Here is a 10,077-nt window from a genome sequence, read left to right on the forward strand (position 1 = left end):
ATGTGACATTAGTTATTCGCCACCACCACCCCCCACCTCTCTCAAAATCCCACCCACTCACGTTATGACATAATACCCTCTTGGCCCCTGTCTAGTCTACACATGACAAAAAAGTCATAGTCAAGGTTTTTTCAAACAAACCTGAGGCGTTTAACAAAAGCTGTAAAGTATAAAACCAAACTAGGCACTGAAATCTGCAGCGATGACTGGGGTGCCTCTCGGCAATGTACTAAGCCCCATTTAAAATGTTATATAATAACTCTCATATTGATTTATTGTTATTGTTCTTTATAGCCATGTTCTCCTCGTGCTTGCGTGGGTTTCCTCCGGGCACTCGGTTTTCTCCCACATTCCAAAAAAAAGCCCATGCATGTCAGGTTAATTGGCCGGTCCAAATTGTCCCTAGGTGTGAATGAGCAAGCGAATTGTCTGTCCCTGTGTGCCCGGCGACTTGCTAGTAACCAGTTCAGGGTGTCCCCTGCCCACTGCCTGAAGATGGCTGGGATGGGCTCCAGCACCCCCGCAACCCTACTGAAGATAAGCGGTGCAGATAATGGATGGATGGATGGATGTTTTTATAGTGGGGTGGCACGTCGGGTGGGTGGTTAGCACTCAGCCCCTTGGTGCGGAGATCCAGGTAGAGTTTTGCATGTTCTTCCCGTGCTTGCGTGGATTTCAACCAGTTCAGGGTGTTCCCTGCCCACAGACCAAAAGATGGCTGGGATGGGCTGTGGTTTATTTAAGTATTGATTACAAAATAAAACACTTGGATAAAAACTTACGAACCTTCGATTCATTTATGTTCGATTCTCTTGGCCGCGGCTGCTCGGTTTCCATATTCTTTAGCATAATGTAGAAATCAACGCATCACTGCCAACAAAAATGGAAAACATTCCATAGAGGGAAAGTGAGGTTTTAGATTTAATTCTTATTTGTGGGAACAAGTCTCTTAAGCCTATAGCACAATAACCTTCAAATTGCTAGATACGCTACGGTGTAAGCATCCATGAGCACTTCCGCTAACAATGCATTGAGTGTGACGTCCCGCTTCTTCTTTCCCTTACTTGATCTAATTGCATTAGCCTGTTTTTGTTATGTGTTATCATGAAGCTAGAGTTGTAATATTGAAATATATCACTCCGTATATTTAGTCATGATTGTTTGATTTCTTTTTTTATAACGTCTTCATTACAGTCATTCATACCCTTCCATTGATCAGACATAATCAGTCTCTTTATTTAGTCGGACACAATTTTTCAATCTCTGCTCCATTTATTAAAAATTGCAATCCCCATGTTAAGAGATGATAAACCTTACAAAAAACGGTAAAAAAAAACGGGTCGTTAGCCAGGACAAGAGATCAAAACGTAGTCGGGGTATATATATATATATATATGTATATATATATATATATATATATATATATATATATGTATATATATATATATGTGTATATATATATATATATATATATATATATCTATATATATATATATATATATATATATATATATATATATATATATATATATATGTATAGAGAGAGAATATACTACGGAGACTCAAAGTGACCAAAATACAATATTATTTTCCCTCTCCTTGCGAAAAAAGTGAAAAAAAGAGGAGGAAAAAATATGGAAAAAAAAACTTTAAAAGCATTTAAAAGGGGGGGGAAGAAAAAACAAAAAAAAAGAAAGGAAAGAAAGAAGAAAAAAAGCGAAACAAAATTATGAAAAATAAAAGACAAAAAGGCCAGTAAAAAGAGGAAGATAAGAAAAAGCAAAAAAGAAAAAGATAAGAAAAAATGAAAACAACCAAAATAATACTTAAATGAGCTAAATTGATATTACAATGTAACTATTTTTTTCACCATGTTCTAATTTTTCTCAGTTTTTGGGAGAAAAAATAAATAATTAAAATTCCGTACAAAAGAGAAAAAGTTAGAAAAACAGGTTTTAAGAAGAGCCTTGGCAGCAAGATGATGGCCATGATGTCAGCTCCTTCTTGGTGAGGATCATCTTATGTCAAGTCAAGTCATGTTTATTTGTATAGCCCTTAATCACAAAGGATCTCACAGGGCTTTAACGAATATTACAATGATATTACAAAAATACAGTAATACTTCAAAATTAATGTCAAATTTAGTGTTAAAAAGTACCAAAAAATTATATTATTTGACTTTCATTCTGAAAAGAAAAAGATGACTACTGAAACGGTACAAATGTGATACCAAATATTAAAAAATGCTGCTACTGAAATACTGGACATGCAACTACAGTAATATTACAGAAATATATGTACAAAACTACTGCAAATATACTACTACAGTAACACTAAAAAAAAATCAGAAATAGTGGAAAAATAAATGCTGATTTCTCGACCGCCACGTATTTAAAGAAATTCATGTTTACATGATAGTTCATTTATTTGCTTGTCATGTAAATGAATTATTTTTTTGTTTTTTCAAATTACTTTTTTTTTTACCACTAGGAGGCGTTAAATAAAACACATTTCATTTCCCATGAGAAATTGCTTGCACACTGGCACTCCTCCTTATCTAATTCATTTGGCTTCCTCTAGCGGTTACAGAGTGTAATGCATTAGTTTGAAATATTTTGTATTGTAATCACATAAAAAAATGTTTTTATAAACTTCATTCATCCATTCATTCATTTTCTCAAAAATATAGATCTAAAACAGGAGTCTCAAACTCGCAGCCCAAGGGCCAATTGCGGCCTCCAGGATGATAGTTTGAGACCCCTGCCTTAATATTAGTTGTTGCTGTGTTCTTTCGTGCCACTGACACAAGTGCTAAAAGCACAACAGAAGAAGATAAAATACAGAGACTCAAAATGAGCAAAACTCACCTAATTACTTTTGAAAGAAATACAAGAAATAAAGGGAAAAAATGCTGAGAGCACTGTCATGGCCGTCAACAGGAAGTCAGCATTGAGCCTCTTCTGCTGGCAGCATCGACTAGCTTAGCCTGTTATGCCATAAGCCGGCCTTTGTTTCCCTAAATCTTAATTATGCACGGCTCAACTGAATCCGCCTTCCCGCACACGCGTCAGCCCGTATTTGTCTATGTAAGTGTTTCTCAGCGACGTGAGAAAAATCTCGGGAGACACTCTGTTAAGATTTCTGGTGGACCCAAATGAAGAGGAAGCAAAAGTGGAATCTGCGGTGCTCGAAAAAAGGAATGAAATTTGATAACAAAACACGGGAAAAAAGTGGGAAAAAAACAAATGATCAAAAAACAACAATCAAACTGTAAGAAACAAAAAACAAACCTCATAAAACTAGTAAGAAACTGGAAAAATAATGATGACAGTATGGTAAGTGAAATTGATGAATGACCAACAATGAGTGCTGTCCAAAATTGTCCTTATGAAGGCTCAGGTTAATTAGGTGTGCGGTGATTGGACACCAGGGTTGGGTAGGGTTACTTTAACTTCTCATCTCATCTCATCAGCTGCACCGCTTATCTTCAGTAGGGTCGCGGGGGTGCTGGAGCCCATCCCAGCAATCATCGGGCAGTGGGCAGGACACCCTGAACTGGTTGCCAGCCAATTGCAGGGCACACAGGGACAGACAACTCGCTCGCTCATTCACACCTAGGGACAATTTGGACCAGCCAATCCACCTGAAATACATGGCTCCCTGTGCACCTGATAACAAGCACGGGGAGAACATACAAACTCAGTAAGTCCGGTAGCTGGATTTGAACAGGAGGTTCCCAAGACCTTAGAACTGTGCCGCACACGCGCTAACCACTGCTCCGCCGTGCTGCCCACTTTAACTTGATTACTTTCAATTACTTTTGGATTACTCCAATACCAAATATGCTAATAAAAGACAAAATAAACTAAATATGAATAAAATGATGACTCACAACACGCGGTAAGTTTTCTCTCCTGGCTTTGATCTCCAGCAAAACTAACATAAAATGCGACAGAAACAAAATGAAAATAAATCCAAACCGCTTGCCAACATCATTTTTGCCGTTCCATGTAGTCCGTTACTCCCCAAGCCTGCACAAAATGTAGTCATTGTATTCATATTTAGTTTATTTTGTCTTTTATTAGCATATTTGGTATTGGAGTCATCCAAAAGTAATTGAAAGTAATCAAGTAAAAGTAACCCTACCCAACCCTGTTGGACACACCTCTCCCAGTTCAAAACCTATTAAGCACCCTCTGGTGGATAAAGGCGCACCAACACACTTCCCCAAAAAGAAACGCAAATTTAAATCAATTCATAAGCATACAACCTTTATGAAAAAAATAGGGTGACATTCAACCTGCTTATTCTAACCTTTATTGGTAAAATAAACCCCGAAAGATAATGACATTTTGTGTATCTTATTTTGAACTCTTTGCCTGATATTGTACAGTGAATAGATAAAGAGTTTTTGTGTTGAAAGTACCATAATCCCTCGGTTATCGCAGTGAACGGGGACCAGAACCCCCCACAAAAAACAATTGTGACGCCCCTTCATAAACTTTTGTGTGGGGGTGTTTAATGGCAGGATACAAGAAATGGTTTCCATGAGGCCAGAAAAACAACCGTCCCAAATGTAGCGGTTCCCCACGAGTTGTAGCTCCAGATCATCCGTTTCATGTGTATTGGATCTGGTGATAGTGAGATACAAGCTCAGCAGGGATAGCTTGTGAGAGTGGTTATGTAGCCTAGCTGTAGCAGAAGGCCGGACCTGCATCTCCGTTATTGCCTTCTCTCCCGACGCTGCCTCAGTCGCTTCTCGAACCTCATAAATAATCCACGGAACACCCACTGCGCTCTTTTGACTTTCCTCATAGTCCGATTCAATTGATGAATTACAATTTAATGAATTGCTAAAAGCTAGCTGTTATAATTTATTCTAGGTGGACACGCTTACACCAATAGCGCCGACTCTGCTCTTTGACCAATAGCATACACAAGCCTATCACAGTCATGCCCACCCAACAAACAAACATACAACCTGCCCCCGTGATAGCATCTGTTGTCAGTTGTTTGCTGCAGAACACAATGTATTATACGTTAATATCAATGACAATGACAAGAATTCAACTCGAATCAGCAATAACCGAATCGCGAAGTAGCGAGAGATTACAGTTTAGTGTAGCGTTTGTTGCTTATCGCCAACTAGTGGCCTGGCGTATTCATTACAGTTATCCATCAGGTGAATTTTTAAACAAACAACAACAAAAAAGCTTGTTTTCCGCCCTCTAGTGTCTTTCAAGTCTTCGCTAGGATGTCCGGTCATATTTACGACATAAATGCCACTGACGTCAGTAATTGACATAATCGTGCAATCCTCTTAAGGACCTTCTGGAGAAAATTCAGTCCTAATTTCCCAGAAATGACAGGAAGACATTACAGTGACGTCATTTGCCCGCTTGCTAAATTTAGCCCTCTAATTTCTGGCCCTAAAGGCGCATAATTATTTCTGATGGAGGTTTTCAGATGACGGAATGGGCTTATCTCGAACTCACTTACATGTTGTTATGGGAGGGAGATGCGAAACGAGCGTCTTTGTCAGAACCAGAACAGAAACAGGACCCAATCGCGTGACAGTCTCACACAAGCCTTTTATTTTACGGGAAATAGGGAGTCATGCACGTTAGGAAGCCGGTGTGGCGTGGAAGGACAGGAAGCCAGAGACCGACGAGACCGATTCCAATTGCCCGAATTGATATCAGACAGATCGGGTCGATATACTGGACAGGAAGGGACAGACAGGATTGACAACAAATCAGTATAATAATAACTAACAGGAGAAACTAGACGGGAATGTAATATGGAGAAAATAATGAACAGGACCAAAATAGACGGAAACAAAACTGGAACCTGAAATTAAACGGGACAAAAAAAGGGAAAAATACCGGACTGAAGATATCAACAGAAAAATAGGACCGAGGCAGAACCTACGTCTTTTTGGGCAGAAGTTAGTCCGACGGGCTGACAGGGTTGGGTAGGGTTGCTTTAACTTGATTACTTTCAATTACTTTTGGATTACTCCAATACCAAATATGCTAATAAACGACAAAAGAAACTAAATATGAATAAAATGACTAAATTTTGTGCAGGCTTGGGGAGTAACGGAACACATGGAACGGCAAAAATGATGTTGGCAAGCTGTTTGTATTTATTTTCAATTTGTTTCTGTCTCATTTTACGATAGTTTTGCCAGAGATCAAAGAGATCAAAGCCAGGAGAGAAAGCTTACCAGGTGTTGTGAGTCATCATTTTATTCATATTTAGTTTCTTTTGTCTTTTATTAGCATATTTGGTATTGGAGTAATCCAAAAGTAATTGAAAGTAATCCAGTTAAAGTAACCCTATCCAACCCTGCGGGCTGACAACCAAAGTAAGAGAGCGCTGAGCTTTATATAGACAGAAATCCAATCGCTCAACGAGCCGCAGCTGGCGCCACACGGGCGGGGCCAATTGGGCACCATGGCAACTGTGACAGTCTTTTCTTCCGTGGTATCCTTGAACGCAACATTTCACGGTGCAATGTGGTTGTTTTATGACCTGCCTTAGTTTGAGGCTGTTCATTTTCGTACCTGATAACAAATACGTTTTGGCATTTGGGCCATAAAAAACTCATGTCTGTTTTTCTTTCTTTAAAAAAAAAACATATACATATATTTTTGTCAAATCTCTCATACATTTAAAAACCTTCTTTTCCACATATATATCCGCCATTTTGTCTTCAAATCAAATTTCTCTCAAAGTGCTGTATAAAAATTCCCTGCAGACCTGTCTTAGGATGCATTCAAAGAACATGGGAAGTCTGAATTATCCTGCTCACATAGTACCACTTGCAATATGACGTAGCGGAGAAAATGTAAACAGCATAGATGGCTGTCAGTGCAAAGTGTGAAGTTTGGTCAAATTAAAAAAAAATGATAATTGTGATTATAATCACGTACTGTTTTGCCGTTCTTTGTACCAAGTTTATATGAGGCGCACTGGACTATAAGGTGCGTTTAATTAAAACTACAATAAGAGTGAGATTTCCATTCAAAAACATCTCATAAAACAAAAAGAAAATGTACTTTTTGGACCCGAATATTAAGAAATCTGGTTTGACGACTAAAAATTAATAGATCCTTTCATTAAATGTTACCAAATGTAGTAGGATTTAGTTGTAATTACGCATTTTTGACTTAATTTACCAATTTTGCTGTCTTTAAGGGGCACCAGATTTCAAGGCACATTTTCCAATTCCTGGCAAATTCTGGGAAAATACAGAAATTAAACTTGTATCTTTGATAACATTGTTTCTCTGTTCGGATATTTGAAAAATCCAAGTTCCCATGGGCGTTGAAGGCGATACGAATGTGTTTTTCTTAAAGGGACAGTGTTAATTATTTTGTCCCTCGGTCGGAGGTCAGCAACAGGAGGCTCTGGAGCATGCTCTTTAGCGCTCTTAGTGGTTCCTGGTGTATACTTTTTTCATGGGTTCACTTTAAGGCCAGCTACACTTTGTGTCTACACATTGTACTAAATGCTTATACCCTGTGCTTACTGTACATCATAGAGGCTAAATGCAAACAAAAGACTCTGCCACTGAGAATAACACCGCCCCCTGGTGTAGTGGGGGTGCAATTGCACTTTATTCTGAAGACAAACGCGTCCGCGCCCCAGCCTTGATAGCACCTACTCCACTATTTGAGAACCACTGATTTAGTCAGATATAATGATACACAAACATATTCAATTGATTGTTAATTGGTAAAATTGAATAAATGTATGTATAACCTAGGCAGCACGGCAGCTGAGTGGTTAGCGCTTCCGTGGCACAGTTCTAAGGTCATGGGATCAAACCTTCCTGTGTGGAGTTTGCATGTTCTCCCTGTGCGTGCATGGGTGTCCTCCGGGCACTCCGGTTTCCTCCCATATTCCAAAAACATGCATTTCAGGTTAATTGGCCAGTCCAAATTGTCCCTAGGTGTGAATGACTGGCAACCAGTTGACAGTGTTCACTACCCGAAGATAGCTGGGATGGGCTCCTGCACCCCCGCGACCCTACTGAGGATAAGCGTTGCAGATAATGGATGGATGGATACATGGATATATAACCTCTTACTAAGGTGAAAGCAGTCAATTGCAAAAATGCATTTATTTCTATTGGGGTCATTTTTGACCCCACTCATGGAAGAGTGTATGTACTGGTAGCTCATCCATCCAAGGGTTAAATTCTAATCTTTGGAGAAGTCTTTTTGCACAACTGTCACCTGAGCTGCTTTACGTTGCCGGCAGTTTTTTTTCACCATCCCATCACGTGGGGGACGCCGTGAAATCGATTTAATCGTCGCCCGTCCAGGTGCAACGTGAACATTATGTAAAATCAGGCTGCAGGACCATAAACATCATTCTGTTCTTAAGAGCCTTACTGTTTGAGTGCCAATGAATTGACAGATTGCTTCTTGGGGTTCCATTATTTTGTTTCATTCATATGAAGAACATCAAAGACACACTAACAATGCAACTGGTGTTAATAAACCCAGTTAAGATGTTTGTCGAAGGACTGATTCATAAACTATTGTAAAACGAGGATGAGGAGTTCCTTTGAAAGTTTTATTCACAGAATATTCCGGGCACTGATGAGTCACGGACAGTAGCTGCAGAATTCTAGTGATTTAAAAAAATAATAATCCATCGCTTTTTTGAGACCAGTATTATCTGTTACAGTTGCTTTATTTTGAAATTTGTGTGTGAATAACCTGCTCCAATGATTGCATTAGATTTTGTTTTTGGTAAAAGATTGCCACTTCCGGTTTTAACAAGGAGATTTTTTTTCTATATGTATTTTGGAAATAGATTCTTTACTGCCTGATGAAATCTACCGGTTTTTAATGTCTAAAGTAGTGTTTCCCAAAAGTTGGGCGCAGATCTGTTTACTTCGGGTCACGGGCCATTTACTTGGCAAAATAATGCTAAGAATAAGAAAAAAAAACAATCAAACTCCTTAACAGTAGATGGCGATAATGCCCTGCTCGATCTCTTCTAGCTGTCCAGTCAATCAGCGTGTTTGAGAGGGACCACATCTCATTTTATTGTGATTTTGTTGGTGTTATTTCCTTTTTCTTCCCATTATGATAGGTCTCAAGAAAGTTAGCAAAAAAGGGAAGGAAAAGTGGAAAACAGTGACGACAAAGATTGAGTCGAAGAAGGAACTTATAGAGTAATATGAACATGGTGTACGACTGTCTGCTATTGAAGCGCTCCTGATGGTTTAAAAATGTTAAATTTGTAGCCTCTTACCAGTATATATATCTTCATGAATTACATAATTAAATAAGTATCAATATTTGGGTACATGTTTTCTTAATATTTTGAATTTCCTTTGGTAAGTTTCTATTTTAAAGTAGTTTTAATGGGTTGCTTATATGAGATTTAGGCTTTTATGAGATACTTGAAGTTTTAGTCTTGCTAATCATTTTTGGGGGGGAAATTGTGATTATACTCAGGGTTGGGTAGGGTTACTTTAACTTGATTACTTTCATTTACTTTTGGATTACTCCAATACCAAATATGCTACTAAAAGACAAAAGAAATTAAATATGAATAAAATGACTAAATTTTGTGCAGGCTTGGGGAGTAATGGAATACATGGAACAGCAAAAATGATGTTGGCAAGCTGTTTGGATTTATTTTCATTTTGTTTCTGTCGCATTTTATGTTCGTTTTGCCGGCTATCAAAGAGATCAAAGCCAGGAGAGAAAGCTTACCACGTGTTGTGAGTCATAATCGTATTCATATTTAGTTTCTTTTGTCTTTTATTAGCATATTTGGTATCGGAGTCATCCAAAAGTAATTGAAAGTAATCAAGTTAAAGTAACCCTACCCAACCCTGATTATACTATTTCTGCTGTAAACGGCACAATCTTTTCATTGAAAAAATTTGAGAAGTGGACATTTTTTCTTGCCACAGCTTGGAATTAGGGTACGGTGGTTGGTCCCCAAGTCAGACCAGTCGAGAAACACTGGTCTAAAATTTGACATTTAAGCATTCATAGATAGATAGATAGATAGATAGATAGATAGATAGATAGATACTTTGTT

Source organism: Urocampus carinirostris, chromosome 16, assembly GCF_059441175.1.
Source record: "Urocampus carinirostris isolate Australia breed hairy pipefish chromosome 16, RoL_Ucar_1.0, whole genome shotgun sequence".
NCBI lineage: Eukaryota > Metazoa > Chordata > Actinopteri > Syngnathiformes > Syngnathidae > Urocampus > Urocampus carinirostris.